Source organism: Perissodus microlepis, chromosome 19 (genome assembly GCF_051167445.1).
Source record: "Perissodus microlepis isolate ML-2025 ecotype Zambia chromosome 19, ASM5116744v1, whole genome shotgun sequence".
NCBI classification, from domain to species: Eukaryota; Metazoa; Chordata; class Actinopteri; order Cichliformes; family Cichlidae; genus Perissodus; species Perissodus microlepis.
The window spans coordinates 22,250,525-22,273,483 of record NC_140479.1 but is presented as its reverse complement, the minus strand read 5'-3'; the positions used below and the strand labels follow the sequence as shown (position 1 = coordinate 22,273,483).

The following is a 22,959-nucleotide window of genomic DNA, read 5'->3' as shown; positions in this document are numbered from 1 at the left end:
GCTGTCTGTGTAGGTTCCCAGGTATCACGGTCATGGTAATCTAAAGAGTGACTACACTTCTTTAAGTTTCTGGAAGACGTTCACTTATAAAAGAAGCGTTTTCAGCTATAAAACCAAATGGTAGAGAGTCCCAGATTCTTAACCCTAGTGGGAGTTGTCCCTTAAGAGGGTCCTTGACCCACTATTGATCATATGACTGATCACATGAGCCAAGGTATGAAAAAGAGTATGGGTCATTATCAGCAGAGGTCTCGGGTAAAACCATTGTGAGACCCTGCCTCACCCTGAGATCAACTTCTGAAACCATCTAGAGAGAAACAGAGTGACAAATGGAACAACATGAGATCAGGTGATGGGAAGTGAAACGTCTTTAAGAAACATACAGAACTCCACTCGATTAGAAAAACTCTTACAGTCCTTTCTAAACATCCATAAATGGTCTGTTCTGTTACATATTATAAAACATGAGCTCAAATGCCCCCTTTTCTTGAATAAGAAAATGTTTTTGAAGTTTTGTCTTGTGTCAAAATATGGAAAATCTTTACTTAGTGTATATGCACACAGGTCAGCACAAAGTATGCTAAAGAAAATCATGTTCACTGAAATAAAAACATGGGAAAATTCACGTCCAGAAACACAAATCAATAAAACTCTGATTTTATGGTCCACAAGTCTGTCTCAGCATCTTGTATTTGGGTCTTAACTTCTTTACATCTCGAGACATAGAATTTCTCCTGGGGGCCTCAATCCCTGCACCAACAGACCCTATTTCAGATGATCAAATAGGGATTTGATGGCACAACTGCACGATACCGACACAATCAGCTGAATCAAATGTATTACCAGGGAAAAATCTAAAACAAGCAGTCCCCCAGGGTTGAACCACTATTTTGCATTATTGGATTTGAAAAAAAAGAGAGAGAGAAACTGCGTACTGCTTTGTCCTGAGGCAACAAATTTTAATTAAATGAAAAATCTGTCAAAATCTGTTGTTAAACAATTGGACATAACTTTTAGATATTCACCTACATGCACATTTTATTAATAAAGTTATTTCATTTTAAACTGACAATAATACTTATCTCACCAGATGCTGTTGCTGCTACATGTGACTTTGGTTTCTGCAACGACTGCTGCACAACTGTGTTAAAGATAAAACGCTCTTCTCCTCATCAACATATATGATGGTGACATGTTTTGTGTCAATATTTTTCTTAAAAAACAAAATACAATGTAAAAGGACAATGTAATTATCAAAAATGTGGTTTCTTGCCTGAGGGCAACAACATGCTATGAAGGGCTAAATCAACACCGTGGTGTCTGCAAACAGGAAGAAACAGTACTTGTCAGCATACGTCAGCGAAGACACAATGAATGCTGTGTGCACAAGTTCTATACATCAAAAGAGTCAGTTGTTGCTTAGACTATCGCTCAACTTTGTGAAGTGTAGAGAGAAGAAACATGTTTGACAGGCAGCACTGGTTTAATCACAAGAAAAAGTTTCAGTTTGTGCTATGAGCTAGTCTGTGCAAAGTTCAACAGCTTCCTGGGTTTTTTGCTCATTTCATTTATATAAACAAAAATAGAATACAAACTCTATATACAACTGAGTAAAAATGCAACGATGCCAGAAAAGAGTATTGCACTTATTGCACATGTGTGGATGTGTGTGTTTGATCAGTTGGAGTCTTTGTTGTACAGTCTGACAGCAGTGGGGAGGAAAGACCTGCGAAATCTCTCCGTCCCACACCATGGGTGCCGCAGCCTGCCACTGAAGGAGCTGCTCAGTGCTGTCACAGTCTCCTGCATGGGGGTGGGAGATGTTGTCCAACAGGGATGACAGCTTAGCCACCATTCTCCTGTCACTCACCACCTCCACTGGGTCCAGAGGGCATCCTAGAACAGAGCTGGCCCTTCTGATCAGCCTGTTCAGTCTCTTCCTGTCCCCAGCAGAGATGCTGCCGCCCCAGCAGACCACACCGTAAAAGATAGCTGAGGCCACCACAGAGTCATAGAAGGTCTTCAGGAGTGGGCCCTCCACTCCAAACGACCTGAGTCTCCGCAGCAGGTACAGCCTGCTCTGCCCTTTCCTGAAGAGGGCGTCTGAATTATGAGTCCAGTCCAGTTTGTTGTTCAGATGAACACCAAGGTACCTGTAGCTGTCCACAGCCTCGATGTCCATACCTTGAATGTTCAGTGATTGCAGTGGAGGATGTTTGTGCCTGCGGAAGTCTACCACCAGCTCCTTGGTTTTACTGGTGTTGATCTGGAGGTAGTTCAGCTGGCACCAGTCCACAAAGTCTTGGGTCAGTCCTCTGTACTCCTTGTCGTCCCCATCAGTGATGAGGCCGACTATTGCAGAGTCATCAGAGAACTTCTGCAGGAAGCACTGGGTGGAGTTGTGGGAGAAGTCTGCAGTGTAGATGGTGAAGAGGAACGGAGCCAGAACCGTTCCCTGTAGGGCCCCCGTACTGCAGACGACCCTGTCCGACACACAGGCCTGAGTTCTCACATACTGTGGTCGGTCGGTGAGGTAGTCCAAAATCCAGGTAGTGAGGTGATGGTCACTCCTGAGTTCTCCAGCTTGTCCTTCAGGACCGTGGGAAGAATGGTGTTGAAGGCACTGGAGAACTCAAAGAACATGATTCTCACAGTGCTCCCAGCGGTCTCCAGGTGAGCGAGATATGTGGAGCATATTATTTTCCTTTCTTGATGTATAAAACCTTTTACTCCATTCTGAACTTTGATTCTCATCGAGGCCCTAAAACTACAGGCTTAGGATAATATCAGTACATAAAAGCTTACATGTGTGTTTTTAAAGTTACCTGCATATATAAATTCCATGAAGCTAGTCCTAAAAACATGTAGACCTTCTTCTCATCCTTAGATTTAAGGCCACAGAGCACTCAAGAAATGTTGATGCTATTTTCCACAGTAATCATTGGGAAGCGGATTTGTTGTGTTATTCCCTTATCTCAAACATAACAGTAACTCCAGGAAAAGGTTAGCTCTGCAGCATAAGCTACGGCCCTGCAACCCTGTGAGGGGTGAACCTTCTTCATAACGATGCAAAATTAAACCAGAAGTTAACTAACCCAAATCCTGATTTGGTGCAGGTCTCAGAAAATAAGTCAAATTGCATAGACTTTAAATGGCAGCATGGACGTGCATTTACAGGGAACTGCTTGGTTCTCGCCTGTATGCATGCTTTGTATTACTGCCATCTTGTGGCTGCAGTTGGCTATTGATGCTGACTGATATATGCTCAAGGGTTTTAATTCAGCTGCGTTTTTCCCATTTATATATTTTAGCATACTTTTTAAAACAAAATGAACCCCCGTTTTTCTGAGCTTGATAAAAGTGATAAGTGGATCTCACTAGAGAGCCACACTACAAACACACAACTTTAAACAGACTATAAAGTTTTTGAAAATACAACATCTGGAGACTGATCGGGGAACATTTTTCTGTAGAAAAAAATGTTTTTACCTTTGATACTTTATGTGCTATTTACCAATAACACACAGTTGTGTATACAATATTACTGTGTGGTATATCCTTTAAAAAGGATAAATCGCCAAGGTTGGAAGACATTTTGTCCACACTCACATGTGGAGTATTTTCTTGTCATAGTCTGTAAGGTGCATGCACTTGGAAGGGAAAGGCATCTTCACCCCTGTGGAGGCATTTTCGACAACCATCTGGAAATAACAAGACAAAATTTATATCAACAAGTCAAGAGTAAAGCACTGATCCAACAGCTATGATTCAGACCACTCACTCTATTTTGGCTAGTTACATCTACAAGGGTCACCAGCCTGCCAGCATGGGGTCCAGAAATAAATAAAGCTTATGATCAGTGTGTGCTTCCACTCTCAGGCCCTTGCTGCCTGATAGACCGTGTTGTGGTGTGGGTGACAGACATCATCTATAAAATGTTACATTTAAAATGCGACTTTGTGACGCATTACTTTACAAACACTTCACAGATTGTGAATGAGGGCTTTAACAATACATGTGGTCCAGTACAGAACAATAACACATTTTCAAAGAAAGAATTATTTCAACATGCTAACACTCTCATGGCAAACTTCCGCCTGGCGCAGATGCAGCTTCCAGTTCTTCAGCTCACATGCATAGTCTGTCTTGCTAATTGTGCCAGCCATCTGTCACACATTCACTTGAAATCTAATTTACTAATTTTGCTTTGTCGAGTGCATGTCTTGGAGTGTCCTGAGGGGAGTGGTTTGAGGAGATGGGGTATTGGGAGAGTTATTCTGGACTCTAATACGAGTGTGAAGAGTTTGTTGGTCTGCTGGCAAAGTCATGCTTGATCCCAGAGGGTGATGGCCTTTGCCAGGGGTGCACTTTGTCACTCATTGATAGATTCAGCTAAGAGGTTGGTTTTAGTAGCTTCTGGATATCTTCTCTGTTTTTTGCAGATGATGTGGTTTTGTTGACTTCATCGAGCAATGACCTCTGGCTGGCACTGTAGTGGTTTTCAGCCAACTGTGAAGCAACTACAATGAAGGTAAGTGTCTCCAGTTCTGAGGCCATGATTCTCAGCTGGAAAAGGGATGAGTTTTTCCCCAAATATCTCAGAATTATGCTCACAAGTGAAAGAACAGAAGAGCACAGCAGGAGATTGATGGATTTTACATCCATAACTTCAGCTGTGCCTGCGAGTTGTGGATAGTAAGAAAAAGAATGAGATAACAGCAGGAGAAATGAGCTTTTGTCCAGACATCATAGGGTATGGGCTCTCCCTCAGCGACAGGGTGAGGAGCTTGGTCATTCTTGAGGGGCTAAGAGGAGTGCTGCTACCACTCCAGCTCAGGTGGTTTGGAGATTTGACTAGGATACTTACATGACTGTACAACTGGAAGGAGGCCCCAGACTCCATGTTGGGAAGATTATGTCTCTCAGCTTGATTGGGAATGCCTCAATGTCCTCCCAAAAGAGCTGGAGGAGGTGGCTGAAGAAAAGGAGGCAATTCTGCTTAGAATTTCTTTTCTGTTCAGCTGCTCTGTTTAGAAGAAATCTTTACTCCCCGCTAGTCTTTTCCCTCTTTTTTCACCATGCATTGTAGTTACAGTAAAATACAGCTATACATATATATATATATACATGTAGTGTTCTTGTTACCTTTTGAGATACTAATCCTGGTTGCGATGGATTTGCAATAACCACATCATATGTGTGAAATAATCCCATAATGGAATGCAGCCTTCTTTCTACAGTAATTTGTAATGCTTAAGGGTTTTGCATGTAATCCAACTAAATAGCAGTACTTAAGTCATTATTCTTACATCTCTGCTGAACCTTGGGCAGTGGAAGGTTGCTTTAGCCCTCTACAAAATATGAAGTCGGCTATAAATACATTTATAATGCTTGAAATTATTTTGTTAATTTGTCATGGGCTATTCAGCTTAACTGCATTTAAATTTTCTGCATCCAGTGAAGCTAAAAATAAGAGTTCTTTCAGAGGGAAAATAGATTTTTCTTAGTTGAACACAAAATCTGATGTGGTTTGAGACATTTTAAAAAAAGAATCTAAAAATGACTTTGATAATAATTATTACTAGTGAGAAATTTAGTTCTCCCTTTTCCCTTGAGGTGCCTGACATCTGTTTTAATCATACACAATAGTTACCCCACTGTAATTAATGATATCATATTAAGTGCCTGTAATTTGCCCATTTTAAATGTCACATTGGGTCAGGCTGTGATAATATCTGATGGGAGAACGAGAAAAACTGAGGCAGCGATACAGAAAAAGGGAGAATTTATTAGGGATTTAATCAGCTTGTGTGACAAAATTTGACCTTGACGTCTTACTTTTTCCACCATCACCTGAAGCAGCAACAGCAGTAACGCACAAGCAAGGTAATTCAAAGAGACTTAAATTTTCTTTTGTCGGGCGAGTCTTTTAACGGCAGACAGTAGAAAAATATCTCTGCCTTTTTATTGGAACCCAGTGTGACAGTATTCATCCAATTAGGCATGAATGATTGTTATTCAGCGACATTATCGTCATCATATTTTTGGGAGTATGAAAAAGGGCATTAAAAAGTGGAAAACGCAAACGATGAAAAAGCTCCCAGGCTGAGACAAAGGGAGACAGAAGGAGGGCACATAAGAGGTGAGGCAAATTAATTGGTTTTGCTAAATCCTCCTCAAACAGCAGAAGCCAATGTGGTTCCACAAAAGGCCATTACCGGTAATCAATTTAAATCTGTTTTACCCTTCCCAAGGAAACCAATTAGGCAATTTAATTTAGCTTTTTTGATTCACAGCATAACCACTGCACAGGACAGGACATCCAATTCACTTCCTGCAGAGGGGGACAAGTGAAAACACTGGGAGGTGTAACCGGAACAAACAAAGCTATTGATCTGAGTAGGCTAAGAGATTCAGGGAGGAGTGAGAAGGAGACACAGGAAGCATAGCAGCATGAATAAATCTGGATTTTGTTAAGAAGAAGAAAACATCCTGCTGTGTCAATTCAAAACTGCCTCATCAATTAAAGTTTATTGCAAGTTTAGTTCAATTTTCTTGTGCCTAGACTATCATTTTTTATTTAAAGCTGCATTTTTGTGTCACTAGATGGCAGCACTTGACTACTGATGATTATCTCAGCAGTTGTGGGTGTTGTGGCCTTGCTTGACTTATGCAAAGCTTTGGTTCAAAGTCAGGTGTATTCCTTTTATAATTATGGTCTCATTTCCTTGTGATACACGCGTAGCATGAACACAACCAATGCAAACACGCATGCATACACACTTACACACTGCACCGCTGAACTCACTGTAATAACGCACACACTGTACACTGCTTAATCAACTGTGTAGCTGCACAATTTCATCACACTGGCTGTTGGGTTGGTATAGAGGGAAGTGTCAGTCAGCCGTGTCACCCATCATAGCGAACAAACAGACCCTCCACAGGGGCCGTGTTCCTGCACCGATGTGTTATCAATCTCCCATCATGCATTTCTGTGCAAATGCTAGTGCGCTACCTCTTCCATGGGTGGTACATTTATGTGTGTATGTCAACTGGTTTATCGTGGTAATGGGGAACATGTGTGATTGTGACAGACAGGAGTTCTGCATGACCGCACACAATGCTGTATGTGTGCCTGCTGATGCAGACACACATACACAGGCACACACACCCATATATTTGTGTGGCTGTCTCTGTGGGGACATTCATTTTTATAGTGCATTCCCTGGCACTCATATCCTACCCTAATTTGTCTCTTAACCCTTTAGCCCTTTCAAAAAGCCCTTTAAAGAAGTTAAAAAGGTTGTGTGAGAACCAAGGTGCTGAACATTAGTACAGACATGAGTTTATTAGACATAAATGCAGAACTAATATGGCCAATAACAATACCAGTACTCAAACTTATAAACACAGCTTATGTAGGAGAAAGGAGCGTGTGATGATTTATGAGATGAATTATCATCAATTTGCAAATTCTGAACACATTGTAATGACCACTAAATCACTGTGATTTTTTACTACCCACAATAATTAGTTAACACAACAAAACACACCTTTCAGCTTTTCATCTGTTTTGAAATTGTGGTTTGTTTGTTTTTTGGGGGATCTGGAATTTAAATGTGCCTGTCTCTACAGCACTTCAACTTCATTTGTTCAAATGTGCTTTGGGCTAAAAAATAAAAAATAAAATCGATGTCACTCACAGTCAACACTTTTCATAGTGCTTGTTAGAGGTATATTTGTTCATTTCCCCCCAAAAAACAAACTCTTTAACAAATTTCACTGGGCTACATGCTGAACTGGGATAGAAACAAAGTATCGATCCTATCGCACTAGTAACAACCTGATACCAATATAGTTGGTATCGATGCTATCAATATTTGGATCGATCTATTCATTTCTGTTGGACATCCAACACACACACACAAACTAGAAAAAGGAGAACCATGTGAAAAATGTTAAGGGTTTACACGTCTAATAACTCACAGATAAGACCAACAGACCATTAAACTCTTCTGGATTATCCTTATTCAAATCTTTCCTCCTGTATGTTTCTTTTTCTTTATTGTTTCATCTCTTCCTCCTCATTTTGCCAGCTGCATTTCTTGGACGAGGCTCTTGGCCAGTGGTCTGAGAGAGGCAACTGCAGCTAACCATTTGAGGAAAAACAGCCCTGGCAAGGCCAATTACACGCAGACAAAACACTTTGCATGTTATTGTGTTAGGGATTCATGCTTGATTGACTGAATGGGTTCTAATGAGGCTGGGGAACAACGCACAGGAATGGAAGAAACACTCTTCCATTTCCCTGATGGATTGATTCATCCGCGCCCTCATATACACAAACCAGGAACACACACACACTTGCTGGTAATACCCACAGAGCAAAGATGGACAATCTCATTGGCATGCACATTGAGGAGCACATACAGTAGAGACAAAACAACAAAACAGCTAAAGTGTGCCTGTGAGTGTGTGTAGTGGGAGGTAGATTAAGAGGAGATATTATAATGGAAAGGTACCTTGCCTCTGCAGATGCTTCTATGCAAAAGGTTCACTCCCACTGACGTCCTTTTATAGTATCACTTGACTAGGCAGAGTTGGATATAGCAACAGATGGATTGGTAAAGCCTTCAGCAGTGATAAAAAAAAATGTCAGCTTGGCCTGTGTAACAGATGTTGGTTTTATTTCTGTGTTGTGTTGCGCGCTGGGCCTCAACTCCACTAAGTTTCACATCTTTGAAGTTTTTTTTTGTTCTCCGTCTCGCTGGAATGAAATTTGAAACGGATAACACTAGCCACGGGGTAGAGAAAATAACAAATGGCAGCTATGATGTTTGCAAGATCACTGTCAACAACTTACAAATTGAAAATGAAATTAGCTAGCACCCCAGGTTCAGGCTATGAATTTTAAAAGGCAGGTATGAGCCACATGTATGCAAGATGCAGGGTAAAAGACATGGAGGTACACAAGTACACAAACGACAAATGCTAAACTTGCAAATGTGCATGGCTTACATGCAAACAAGTGAGACACCAAAGTAGTTAATTTATCACAATGTACAGTATGCTTTTCATTTGAAGTCTTGAGAGTCCTCAGAAGAATATTTTATCCTTTCTGCAATTCCTCCTCCAGCTGCCGATTTCTTTCTCCTCAGCTTCCACTCATTCATCATTTCTTACTGCCCCTCCTTTTCCTCTCAGCTCTCTCCTCTACCTCGTCCATCTCCCCTGCCATACTGAGGTCAGGGTGAAGGGTCAATTGCCTGGGTGCGCCACAGAGCCTGTTCTTGAAGGAGCAGTCATGTTTCCGAGCTGCGTCTTATCTTTGTCTTTTATTTCACCTGACAACACTTTCCCACCGGAGACCGCCTCATTTTTGCTTGCAGTAACCAACTCTTTGCACAGCTATGTGCATACAAACGCTTTCTGTGTGCTTTATGCGGTCTGACTGTATATTAGTGAGTCCGTATGTGTGGGTTGATGCTTCTTTCTGTGCTCCAATCCTCTCCCTGCCCCTTTTGCCCACCCTTGTTTATTTGCCCTGCTAAGTTTCCTCCTCTCCAGCTGTCTTCCATTCGTGACCTTTTTCTCTCACTGCCTTCCCTCCTCCATCGATAGCCCGAGCTAATAAGGCAATTAAAGCCTAATTAAAGGAGTCTTCAGAGAGAAGCAAGGTCTCAGGCAACTTCATAAGTGTAAGGGAGCAGTGTGCTTATTCAGGCCTCTCGTGAGCTCCCTGTCACTCCCTCCTGTCCACCACAACAAAGCAAAGAAAATGAAAGGCCAGAGAAACTGTATACACAATCCCATTCCTTTTTTTTATTAGTCTTCAGTTTTGATATTTTTAGGTGTATCCAGAAATGGGTGATGCCAGGTAACTAGCTAATTTGTTCAGCTGTAGTGTATTTATCCAGCGTCAGCCCACTCATTGTTGTCAAATTTGCCAGCGCAGATCAAAGAGTCCTGTGCAGTGTGTCAGCCAGGTTGCCTCTACTTGGCACTCTGAATCTAAAGTCAGGGATTAAGAGGGGAACCAGGAAAGAGGTGGTTCAAGGTTCATTTTAGCTTGTGAGTTTCTTGTCACAACAATCTGCAATGCTGTGTATGTTATTGGGTTTTTTTTCCACATTAATACCAAAGCTTCCCTCACATGCCGATGCATACGATCATTGGGTGCACTTGTAGTCTGAAACAAAATCTTTACCCCTGATTTAGAAGGCACTTACAATGCATTAGCCTTGTGGTAATTACTAGAAACTCAATTAGAAGAAACCGCTGAAGACCAAGACCAAACTTGAGGGCTTAAGCTGCAACCCTGGTAAATGGATTTGGAGTTAATTTAGTGAGTCAGAGGGTGAAACAGCCATCAGTGGTGTTTTAAGCTGCAGCAAGCATCCTGAGCACTCAAAGCTCTCCACCTTAGGCTGCGCTCTTCTGTAGTTTGCTCTCAGTTAGCAATCAGCTTTACTTTAGCTCAAATCTTGCAATTAAAATGCTGTGGGAATTTATTTTTCCTGTCTGTGCACATAAGCCTTGCATGCTCGTGCTTGTGGCGCCCTGCATTCAACTTGTTTTTTTGCTCCCCTCACCCCGTACATTATTTCTCTGTAATGTTTACATGTGTACATGTTACCGGGCTATGTCCCAGATTCTGTTCAGAGTGAGGTGGTATATTTTATTTATGTCTCTGTCAATGTTCTCTAACATGCCTCGGGACTTTTTTCTGGCCTTAAGTACTGCCTGTCTGTTTTCAGTAAAGGTCTATATTTACACAGTCCTTATATAATTCTCTGTATTATAAAGAAAAACATGTAAACATTAACATTTTTTATTAAAAAATAAAACATTTTTTATGAGGAACACTTTAATTTTCTTGCAACAACTGAATGATTGGGATATTTGTGGAATAAAAATTAGCCTTCCAGTGCTCCCTTGGGGACAGTTATTTTAATGGCAAATTGTTTCTAAAATAATTCAAGCAAATCTTTTCTGTATTGCTAATATCAACATAATATGCAACCGGATGATTCTATCAGCCATTATGATGTATCAGTCAGGCTCTAGCGGTTAATACCTACCTCAGACACCTGGGCCTGGTGGGGCTGTAATATACACCAAGCTGGTAAGTTGTATCACATATTGGACTCTGCCATCTAAATCTATGGAGAGAGCAGATGGACTGCACCTCGGAAAAACTGTGGGTGGAAAAGCCTGCCTGTCTCTGTGTGCGTGTGAATGCTCCTATTGGTGCCAGCATGTGTGTTGGCGTGTGTGTGTTCAAGTAGGTGCTGCAGCAAGATCTTGGCTTTGGCCTTGGAGTAAAGTTTGTGTGTGTGTGTGTGTGGGCTTGTGAGTGGGCGTATATCGTGCGACCACTGCTGTGCCTCCTTCTTCTGGGGACCAGATGGTGACGAAGCCGGTTGCTCCACTTGACTGTTTCTAACATCATCGCTCACAAACAAAAGGGGGAAACGGAGGCAGAATTAGACAGAACCTTTGAAAGGAATGTCTGCTTAGATCACTTTTTAAATTAAGCTGACCAATCAATTTTGTCAAAATTTTTCACTTAATAGCCTTTTTTTCTGATGAAAACTAGATGATGACTATTTAAAAACTAATGATGAAACTAATGAAATATTGGAGGAGTTTGGAAGTGATCCAATCAGAAATAAGCTACATTTGATCTGCCCCCGGGTGAGAGCTCAGCTAGCTCCCATGAAAGTGTGACAAAATGTTAGGATTAGAAGAGTAGATGAGGAAATAAGATGCTTTGTAAACCAAGGTGAACAACTCTCACTGTTAAAAACACAACAAACGTTTACACTTTATACCTTTAATCAGTGCAATCAACTTCAGATTTACTCTGCGATAATCTGATGATATTGAGTCAACTGAATATGGACTAAAACGAAAAAATTAAGACTAAAACCAAATTATATTTTAGTCAAAAGACTATTAGTAAAACAAAATTTACATTTTCTGTCTGGAGTCCACTTTCCTAAACTTTGATCGGTCATCTCAGCTGTGAAATAAGCTACATGCCTGCGTTAGTGCAAGATTAGCAGTTCCACATTGTAAAAAATATCTACAACCTGAAGTTAAGTTATAAGTTATCGTGAATACAAATACAACCGATATTCAGTCCAGACAAGTAAACACAAACATGCAAATCATATGCAATAACAAATCATTATGAGAGTGACATTAAAAGTAGTCACACTGAGTAAAAGAGCTATTCTTTTGCTACTTTTAATGAACTTGAACTCCCCCACCAGTTCTTACAATTTCAGCTCCTTCTGTAAATTATTCCAGGAAATGGGGGCAGTTTATTTAAAAGCCTTTTTTTCCTAATTAGAGACAAACATTTGTATAATATTGTGAGAGCGTAGGCTGTACTGGTTGTAGTTTTTACACATATACGCACACAGTTAAGGAGGAACGAGCAGAAACAGAGATTTATACATAAAAAATGTATAAATCGTGGCCAAGGCTGGACTGGGACAAAAAATCGGCCCGGGCATTTTGACTAGAGACCGGCCCACCAGGATAAAGATTGAAAATGTGACGCCATTCAGGGGTAAAACCGCAAAGGATTCTGGGAACTTGTGGCAAGAGGTACTAGCGCACGCAGACTTTCAATTGAACTCAGTTACACGGCGATAAAAAGAAACCCAAAAAATGGCAAGAAGCTGTTGTATTATTAACTGCAATAGCCGGTCGCATGACAGCCACGGGAAGCCGACGGGTAAAGAGATCGTTTTTTTTTTTATCGGATTACGTCGTTGAAGAGAAATTTTTTAAGCCATGTTTCCGAAGTAAGAGCCGACGGATGGTCTGGATATACCAAATACAACGTCTCAGAACACTCCAGCTCACATGTTAGTCTGCTCCAAGCATTCCCACAAAGGTCAGTGTTTTGTAGTAGTTAATACGTCATTTTTCATAACATAATTGGTGATATAGGTTACAAGCAAGTCTGGCGCTGAACAGAAATTGTGGCGCTATGCTCCTTTGTTTATTGTGCATAAATAGTGAATTGTCCTGACACAATATTGCGTTTCGCTTCTGTTATTACCATGGGGCATTGACAAAAATATATACTTTTATTCACAGGGTAAAACAGTTGTTTTGTATCACTAATTGCCCAGTGCGATTACAGCATACAATATTATTGTCACTGCTACATTTCTGTAATGCTACCAGAAATTATTTCCACTACTAATTAATTACCGTTGAGCTCAAAGGTTATATTAATAAACGGTTAACGAATGTGTATTTATGACGACGATTTGTGAGACTGGTAAACTTTGTTTACCAGTCTCACAAATCGTTTGTTCGTACCATGGTCTTTCGTTCTGCACGGTGCATTTCAAGGTCCTGCACCCATCCATCGGTAAACTGTACCTGGGCTTGTTGCAGTGACCTGAAGTTACTAAAATTCATGAGTGTATGCACTCACTCCAAGAGCCGTATAATTATAAATCTGAGCGTGGTGAAAGTTGGGCAGCACGCTAACGTCTTTTGTCCACTCTGTGTGCTCATAAGGGTCTGACCCTTTCACTCCTTTGATTTTTCCTCGTATCTTTTCTTTGACTTTTCGTCGAGTCTGTCTTTGTACGGACCGGCATTGTTCTCCTTTTGTTTTGTACATATCTTTTTTGTGCGGCAAAGAAAAAGCAAGAAGGTATTGGAACCGGAGAATGAACGTTTTGCGGTGCTGCAAATGCTTGCATTTGATGCGGTACTTGGATTGTTTTGCCACGAGTTCCCGGCATGCAATGCGCGAAAATCACGTGATTGCTAAACAAGGGGGAGGGTGCATCCGGCCTCCTCGGCTGTAATTGGTCCAGCCCAGAGTCGATCATGACCAATTGGCCAATCCAACACCTTTCATTATATATACCCTTCCTAAAAAAAAAAAAAATAATCCATCGGCCCATAAAAACAAAAAATCGCCAGCGGCCCACCGGGCAAATACCCGGTATGCCCGATGGCCAGTCCAGCTATGATCGTGGCTCAAAGAGTTGGCAGTTTGTCTTGTAATCGGAAAATTGCCGGTTCGAGCCCCGGCTCGGACAGTCTCGGTCGTTGTGTCCTTGGGCAAGACACTTCACCTACCGCCTACTGGTGTTGGCCAGAGGGGCCGATGGCGCGATATGGCAGCCTCGCTTCTGTCAGTCTGCCCCAGGGCAGCTGTGGCTACAACTGTAGCTTGCCTTCACCAGTGTGTGAATGTGAGAGTGAATGAATAGTGGAATTGTAAAGCGCTTTGAGGGCCCCGAAAAGCGCTATATAAATGCAATCTATTATTAAAAAAAAAATCAATGGGAAAGTCTGCTGGTGTACAGAGATGACCACTTAGTAGCAGCGTACGGAGGACAGTAATGTACATGATTTCCACAGCCAGTAACAAATGTAAAGCACAAACACAGACAGTGTCCTATTCATAAAGAGAAGCAGTAAAGGCTAAAAAAAAGGTTGCAGAAAATTTCAATTTCAACTGATCTTAGGAAGCAAAGACAACAACAACAATAATTCAACAATTTTTCAAAAGTTACCAGTAAAATAGACCCGAACATGATAGGCTTGATTACCTATAATGAGCTTTTTTTTTTTGTTTAATGTATCACAGTGAGGTGCTCTTTCAATGTAAAATGTAAAAATTTTGAAGATATAATTTGCAATGTTGTTGAATTATATCAGCCTAAATTCATTCATTAAACCTTCACACTTGAGAGATCACTAAAAAGTAACACTGAGTCAGTTTAATAGTATAGGAAAGGGCTCAGAGGTCTCCTAACATTTGGTCTACCCTAATTGATAAAAATGAGGGGAACCCGAGTAAGTGTGAAAAAGGAAATTGGCTTAGACTTTATTTCTTGACAATATTTCTAGACAAAAAAAAGAGGAGGTGAAACACATGCGGCTGTTTGTATTCATTTAAGGGCTGAAAATCTAATAACTCTTGCTGACCCGATCCATCACATATACTAGCAGAAACAAGCTCCAACCAATTATGTTAAATTAGGAATTATAACTCAATATTAAGCATTAACGATTAATTATAGATTACAGCAAATGCTTCTCTTTATTCTCGATGCAGTTATAGCTGTTTCATCTCACCAGATTTCCCTTTTATTTATTTTTGGGGGTAAAAACATTTCAAGAAAGTTACGATGCTAGGATGATTTCAGTGGACAAGTGTGTGGTCTGTGACGTGATAAGGACTGGTGTGCACATTGTGCATGGACAGCTAATCACCAACCACACTCAGCTGACAGGCTGATGCCGCCTTACGATGCTCTGCCTCCACTTTTTCTCTCAAGAGACTGTCTAATTACGCGTGATAGTGCGAAGGAAATATGCTGAATGACAACACATTATGGACCATGAATTACAGAATGTGTAAGCCTACTCAGGCTTATTTTACATCTGACACCATGGTGATTACATGTGATTAATTTGTTAAATGGAATAAAACAGCCACTTCTTCTTTGGCGGCAGAAAATAAAGCACATCAGGAGACTGCCAGCAGCATTTATGCTGCACCTCTGTGTTTTTATTTGTTCTTTTAAAGGTGTAAAATACACATACTGAGGCTTCTTGTTAATATTTAAGTCTGCAAATGTAGCTCTTGGTGTAGTAACAGAAGGCATTAGAAATACTAAAGTAGTTTCAGTCTCCTATAGTATTCCCAGAATCCATTAGGTCCAAAATTAAAACCGGCCCTCAGTGGATTGAGGCTTGGCTCATATACATATAAAGGTCATGCTTGACTATTAATGAATATCTTTGTTCCTGTCTTTGTCTCTGGAGCTTGCTAATTGAACCAGCCTCTCTTTCCCTACATCCCTTGGATGTACTACATGACGACACAGGAAGAGGCATTTGACAAAAAAGTGTCTTTTTTTCATCCAGTGCTGCTAACTGTGATGGTGTAGCTAAATGAGGCCTGTGATGAACGCCATGCCAGACAGAGGCGTCCAAGCCCACTACTTCCCCTTCTCTCACTGCCTGGTGCGCAGTGCAACGGCCAATCAACTGCTCACACAAAGGAGGAATTAGCATATTCCCTGGCACAAAATTGCTCCCTTAATTGCAGCTGCATTGAGTCCATGTTCTCCACACATCCTCTTCTTTCTCTCTCTCTCTCTGGTTTTATATATTTTTTCCACTGGCCTCGTCACCAGCTTCTCAAAAAGTGTTTTGCCTTTTATTTGTGCGTAATTCTTTCACGTTTCACTTCGTTCCTCCTCCAATCATTCAGTCTTCATCAGACGGCTATTGTGTGAGCTCGGGGGGAGAACACAGAAGGAGAAAGATGGGGGCTGGGAATGTGTTTGGCATGCTGTACTGTAGCAACAAGGTTGTCAGTCTCAAATGATGCTCTCATAATCAGCACATTGGAGCTGGGCTGCTGCATAGAATGACAATATCACCCTGATGCTATGTACATTGCTGTGGTCTCCCTTTTGGCTTGTCAATCTTTCTTTATCTCTCTCTGTTTGCGCTGCTCCTCACTGCTTTCCTTTCTGCACCAGCATTTTTGTCTGCTTCTTTTACACTTCTCATCCTTGCACTGTTTTCTGAGATTTTTTTCTCGTGCAGCTTTCTTTTGTTTCTTGCTTTGTCTCCAGTGTAACATTTATTGTTGCTGTTTGCATTCCACCCTTTCTTGCCATCTCCTCTGTTTATCCATTTCCTCATCTACCTTTTGTTTAGATTTTCTTTTTGCATGTGTTTAATTTCAAAAACATCAAAAGGTTTCTTAATGCTAGTTATTTTTCTAAGGTGGTTCCTGCTAAAGCAGCATTTGACCACAAGTCATTATTGAGTAAGGTGAAGTTGTAAAACTTTAAAACATCTCCAACTGGACAGATTAAAGTTGCATTAGGTTGGTTAGTTAGTATACACTATATATGGTAATTATTCTTACTATGCAGTTTAGTACCCCAAGGAAGTTTTCAACAGTCACTTTTCAACTTTCATCCATCAATTTTCTTCTGCTTATCTAATTTAGGGTTGCAGGGGAGCTGGAGCCCATCCCTGCTGCAATATGGCAGGAGGCAAGGAAAGCCTGTAGAGGTCAGCAATCTGATTTAGGGCTAACACAGAGAGACATCTCAGACAGAGCAACTTTACTTTGTACTTCTTGTACATATTTAAAGTTTTTAATTTTGTCCTTAACTATGAGTCTATTTTAATGTGTGCAAAGAGACTTAAGAATTAATGGGATATTAGAAGGATTCATAGAGTTTTAATGCCAAGAAAACATGGTGTGGTATTTGGTTCGAAATGTGAATTAAATAACACGTAATTTAAACCTAAAAACAGGAGATGCTGACATTTAACATGTGTGAAAAGTTGTTTTAAATGACTGCTGAAATTAAAGCAAGCTCATCTTGGCTTTTTGCGGTTGATGTGATTTCGTTGGCTGGTGATTTTCTGTGAAGCAGCTGGGATGAGAATTAACACCTCCTCACTAGGGCTGGGCCATATTATACCGTTCACGGTAATACCGGTATAATGTTAGGCAACGGTAGGAAAATGAAATATCGCGATAGAATATGAGTCAAACGCACATGCGCAGTGCCTTTGTTTTCATACGCACATGGCCGATTGTTGAGTGAAACAGATGTCTTGATAAACTGAGCAGATATTTGAGGTTTACACAGCTACATTCTCACCTGAAAATATGTTAAACGTTTATTTTGTGATCCAGAAAGAATAATAAGAGTAATATTAAAACTAACTAGCTGCCACCATTGTTGGAAACTGAGCTGGGCTATGAATTCTGGGACACAGCTTCTTCTTCTTCGGGGTTTAACGGCAGCTGGCATCCTTGTACATGCAGTGCTGCCATCTTCTGTTTCAGTCCGTTATTACACTCTTAAATCCTACTACTTATTCCTGCGTCTTTTGTGATCTTACAAAGCTTCAAACGACGCGTCGACTATTAAATCAGTCGTCGACGATTTTGATAGTCGACATAATCGTGACTAGTCGACTAATCGTGGCAGCCCTAATCTGTATACAAGGATAACAGAAAAACCCTGACCCTGCTATTCACTTTTATTAGAGATTCACACAACGAATGAATGAACGAACGAATGGATGAAGTATTAGGTCAAAGTCAAAACACAAATAAAACAGCTGGAATCTATAGATGTGCATGTTCATGGAGCTTGCATTTTCACCTGCTGGACATCACTACCTGACAAGTTTAACTGTCTTCAGAACATTGCAGAGGCCTTATTGACAGTATTTGGCTCCACATATCTGTGTGAGCAGATTTTCTCTCACATGAAAAGTGTCCTCAGGTAGCCGTCTGAATGCTGGACACTCGGAGACCTGTGTCTCTGAGTGGGAGACCAGAGATCACATTAACATGTCCATCCCTGTATTAACAAACATGCCATATTGGCCCAGTTTATTTTTCTTATCATTGTTTTGAGGAGACCATAAATAGCATTTACATTTTTTGTTGTACAGTTCATTTGCTGTTATGGAGTTCTTGTTACTGATAAAAAAAAGTGTATTTTTTGTTTCAAAATAGCTGATCTGCTCTATGCCAACATCTGCGAACAAATATAATTCTATAAAGTTGGTCTATGTAGTGTGTAACTGTTGATATAGAGCGTTATTAAATTTATTGCTAATGCAATCATATGGCACATTTACTTCTAAGGAAATTTTAGATGGCACTTATCATCAGAAACGTTGCTGACCCCTGGGTTAGACCTTCATATTAATTTTTTTTTTTTAACTTTTTTAAGAACGCATTTTAACATTGGACTCAAAAATAAATAAATCCCCCCTTAACGAAAAAGACACTTCAAGTGCCAAATTGCTTTATATTTCTTCACTTAAATATACGGCCGCAAGTAGGGCTGACATGGGCCCCAGGTTTGATGTGTTCTGCCGTAAACTGGACAAACCAACATAAGGATGGAAAGAAAGATCCAGAAAGATCCATCCTTATGTTATCCTGGAAAGATCCAGGAGATCAAAGTAAGTAAACAAATACATCAAATCTGGGTAAAATCCCTCAAATAACAGAATCTACTTTTCTAAAAATGTTGACAGTCTGTGTATAAAATGAAAGATTTGAATCCTACCCATATGGAAAAGATATATATAAATCTTATAAAGTTTGTATCTGTCTTGTGTGAAACTTGTATGTTTTGGATACTTACTAAAACAATATATGTGTCATGGTCCCTGTGCCTCCCCGGCCAGCCCAGTGTGGCCACAAGTGTTTGTTGTTTTTCCCTCGCTCTCTCTCTCCTACCTGTCTGCCTGGGCGGAGCTCTGATTGGGCTCCTGCCCTTGGCCCACGCACCTGCAGCTGATCTCGAGCGATTTGCAGTTCTCTGGCTCTTCTTAAGGCTGGGGCTCTGAGCTATTCGTCGCTGGAATATTGAGTACTCTCGTTAGTATTGCCTGGCTTCTTTGCGATTCTACTGTTCCCGTGTTTGCCTTCGACTTACCCTCGTCTGTGTAAATAGGTTTACCTGGATCAGCCCTTTTGTGACCCCTGGACCCCGTGAGTGAGTGTGAGCTGCTTGTGTGGAGACTGTTTGGACGAGGAGCAGAGCGAGTGCGAAGAAGTGTGTCTCCCCAGCCTGTTGATCCCCGGGACCCTGGTGTTTCCCCCCACCCCTTCATGTGTATATAGCGCACCAGTGTGATAAATAAAGTGTCGTTAACCGTGCTATCTCAGTCTGCGCCTGAGTCCGTTCCACTCCCGTGACAATATGAAAGTAATGAGAAAGTGGCCACTTTCATGAGTAAATCATATAAGCCTGATATGATTCACTGTATGAAGTAGGCCACATCTTATGCAAGTCTTTTATAAATTTTTACTATTTCTTTTACATATGGGTATGTTTGACTGAAAATAGCATAATTACAACACGTCTAATCAAAGAAAGGTTACTGGGGCACTTTGTCTTTTGGTAAAATAATGTGACAAGTTTATTCTTGGACTCAGCAGTAAAAACAGATCAACAAGTGTCATGAAGATCTAAGTCTTAGTAGACCTAGTATGGACTCGTGTTGCTCTGTTTTTTATCAAAAGGATAAACTTGTTATTATAATTTAACCAATACTCCCTAAAATGGCATCAAAATCCTTCCAGTCCTGATGTCGAGCACTCTTTTTCACTACTGTGTTGTTGTTGTTTATAGACTCTAAGAGCAGGATGGCTAAAAGAAAGGCCAGTCCTGAAAAGAAGACCCCCGTAAAAAGAAGGAGGGTCACTGAGCAGGCTGCTCCTTCCACCAGCTCAGATACACATCAGGTCAAAGCAGTGAAGCGTAAGACCCAGCAAGATGGAGCGGGCACAACCAGTCCACCAAAGAAGATTAAACTTGCTGAGCCTACGAGTGGAGACAGGGAGCAAGCGTCTTCCTCCGTGGACGCTGGTAAAGGTAGGCTAATTAGTTGAGTGAGGGGTAGATTAAGTGCACAGCTGGTTGCTCGGTTTAAGATATTAGTGTTTGGGAGATATTTGTGTGTATGATCTAATACGCTGATGTGCTTTTGGTGTTTTCCACATCTACAGACCGCAGTCAAAACACAAAGGGGTGCACAAAAAATGGCAGAAGGAAGTCTGCGGGAGACAGCAAAGAGTCACCCAAGAAAAACAAAAAGGACAAAACCAAAAACGTCGTCCAAAATTCAGCAGCCGACCAGCAACGTAAGTAGCAAGCAGCTTGGCTTTTATACTCAGGTGAAGAGCAACATTTAGGGTACAGCAGAGAGTAATTTGTGTCACAGCTGTAGTAAAACAACATTTGTGTCTTTTCAGGGGAATACCAAGCCAGATATGTGCAGGAGCACCATCTAGGAAATGGCGGCTTTGGAGCAGTGTTTGCTGGCTACAGGATAACAGATCATTTCCCAGTAAGTGTTCAGATGGTGGGAGTAAGACAGGCAGCAACGCAGATAACGGATAATATCGTCAGCTGAGCATTAAAGGTGCTATTTTACACCTTTAATGATGTCATACTGAGGAAATGCTCACCAATGCTCTGTCTTTTAGGTAGCCATCAAACACGTTCCCAAGGACAAAATCCCCATCCAAGTGACGGTAAGTGTGCAACACTTGAACTGTTTTTACATTCCTGGACTGAGTGCAGCGTTCACCTGTGAAACGTCTGTTCCTCATCATCCACTTTGTTGTAATATATCAGGATGAAAACGGGAAGGAAGTCTCAGTGGAAGTGGCCATTTTGCTGAAGCTTGCAGCTGAAGCAGATGGATCAGTGGGAACGTCGGCTCCTGTGTCTCTGTTGGACTGGTTTGACTTTGGCACAGAGCTGATCCTGGTGCAGGAGAGACCTGTCCCCGCTGTGGACCTGTTTGATTACATAAGAGAAAATGGAGGATGTTTACCAGAAGAAAAGGCCAAGGTAAGTTGACTGGAAGAGCCTTAGACTGTACAGCATTCAATCAAAACACAGAGTATCAGAGAAGCATCAACCTGTTGACTCATTACTGTCTTTTTCATCTTTTCCAGGTCATTCTGAAGCAACTGGTTGATGCAGCAAAGGACCTGGAGGAGAAACACATCTTTCACCGGGACATCAAGAGTGACAACATTCTGATTGAGACCGGCTCAGATGTGCCTCGAGTTCGTATCATTGACTTTGGACTGAGCTGCTTTGCTACGGAGTGATCGCGGTTCCGCTTCTTCTATGGTAACATATTCAGCTCCTGCTCTTCACAGATGTAGCAATTTGTGCCTTTTGTTTTAGAAGAAATTGTAATTGTGTCTGTTTATTAGGTACACCTATCCACAGCCCTCCTGAATGTTACTGGGGCAAAAAATACAGGCCTGGACCCACCACGGTGTGGCAAATGGGAGTGGTGCTGTATGAAGCGCTTCATGTGGGGGACTTTAATATCATGACGTTCCTCGAAAACGAACTGAAATTCAACGAGCATCTGTCCCCACGTAAGAAAACATCACACTTCAAGATTCACTGATGGCTTGGATCACTGGAACTATCATCTTCATCTTTTCTCTCCTTTCTTTCTTTCCAGACTGCCGGAATTTCTTGGACGCGTGTTTAACCGAAGTCCCGGAGAAGCGCCCAACGCTGGGGGACCTCCAGCGTCACCCCTGGCTCAGATAAACCCATCTCTCACACACACACACACACACATTTCATATCTTATCATGTAAGTGTGATACATGACCTAACTTTCTTTTTTTGTCTTGATTTCATTTTTTTGTTTGTTTTTTTAACAGGAAAAGGTTTTTTGGTTTTTTTTGGCCGATTTTAAATTTTGCTATCCTGAAATTCCTGTAACCCCCCCAGCCATCCCAGGAAAGGGGATCTCTCTTTGAATTGGCTTTCCCGAGGTTTCTTCCCATCATTCTGGCCCCTCGGGGAGTTTTTCCTCGTCTTCATAGAGAGCTTGGGCTGGGTCAGGAGCTTCATCAAAATTGGCCTTATTTGATTAGGTTAATGTAATAAAATACATTGATGTAATCAAAATTAGTAAAAATCAAAAGATTTAACTTAAACTTCCATTAAAACTTGTTTAACTCAACTTTGCTGAGAATACTCTTTCATTACTAGGGCTGGGCCATATCATACCGTTCACGGTAATACCGGTATAATGTTAGGCAACGATAGGAAAATGAAATATCGCGATAGAATATGAGTAAAACGCGCATGCGCAGTGCCTTTGTTTTCATACACACATGGCCGATTGTTGAGTGAAACAGATGAACCAGAATTGGTTTGTAAAAATGGTGCAACTTCAGTGATGTGGAACTGGTTTGGTGTTTGTCTGTCAGATACACGACAAAGCACATTTTTTTGCAGAACATGCAAGCAGCCGTCGTTATTGTCGTATTTGTCGGACTAAGATGCTCCTAAATCTGGGAGTAATCTGGGTCCTAAACTCTGTCCTTCAGGTCAAACGAACACTGCAGCA

General features: G+C 41.2%; 1 long non-coding RNA gene and 1 pseudogene across 3 annotated transcripts; one reads left to right on the top strand and one right to left on the bottom strand.

Annotated features, from left to right (window-relative positions):
* Positions 1-935: 935 nt before the first annotated feature.
* Positions 936-21,247, bottom strand: LOC146365973 (uncharacterized). Of its 2 annotated transcripts, none has more exons than XR_014798619.1 (4): positions 21,157-21,247; positions 4,868-4,975; positions 3,610-3,701; positions 936-2,623 (listed from the first exon to the last, which is right to left on the bottom strand). It is a non-coding gene; the product is annotated as an uncharacterized LOC146365973 (long non-coding RNA). The 2 variants fall into 2 exon arrangements; XR_014798618.1 differs by lacking the exon at positions 21,157-21,247 and adding an exon at positions 11,085-20,049.
* On the top strand, positions 20,210-22,569 carry LOC146365972 (serine/threonine-protein kinase pim-2-like; annotated as a pseudogene). Its single transcript, XR_014798617.1, has 7 exons — positions 20,210-20,438; positions 20,573-20,707; positions 20,819-20,913; positions 21,053-21,100; positions 21,204-21,422; positions 21,530-21,710; positions 21,797-22,569. The product of XR_014798617.1 is annotated as a serine/threonine-protein kinase pim-2-like (transcript).
* The last annotated feature ends 390 nt before the right edge of the window (positions 22,570-22,959 follow it).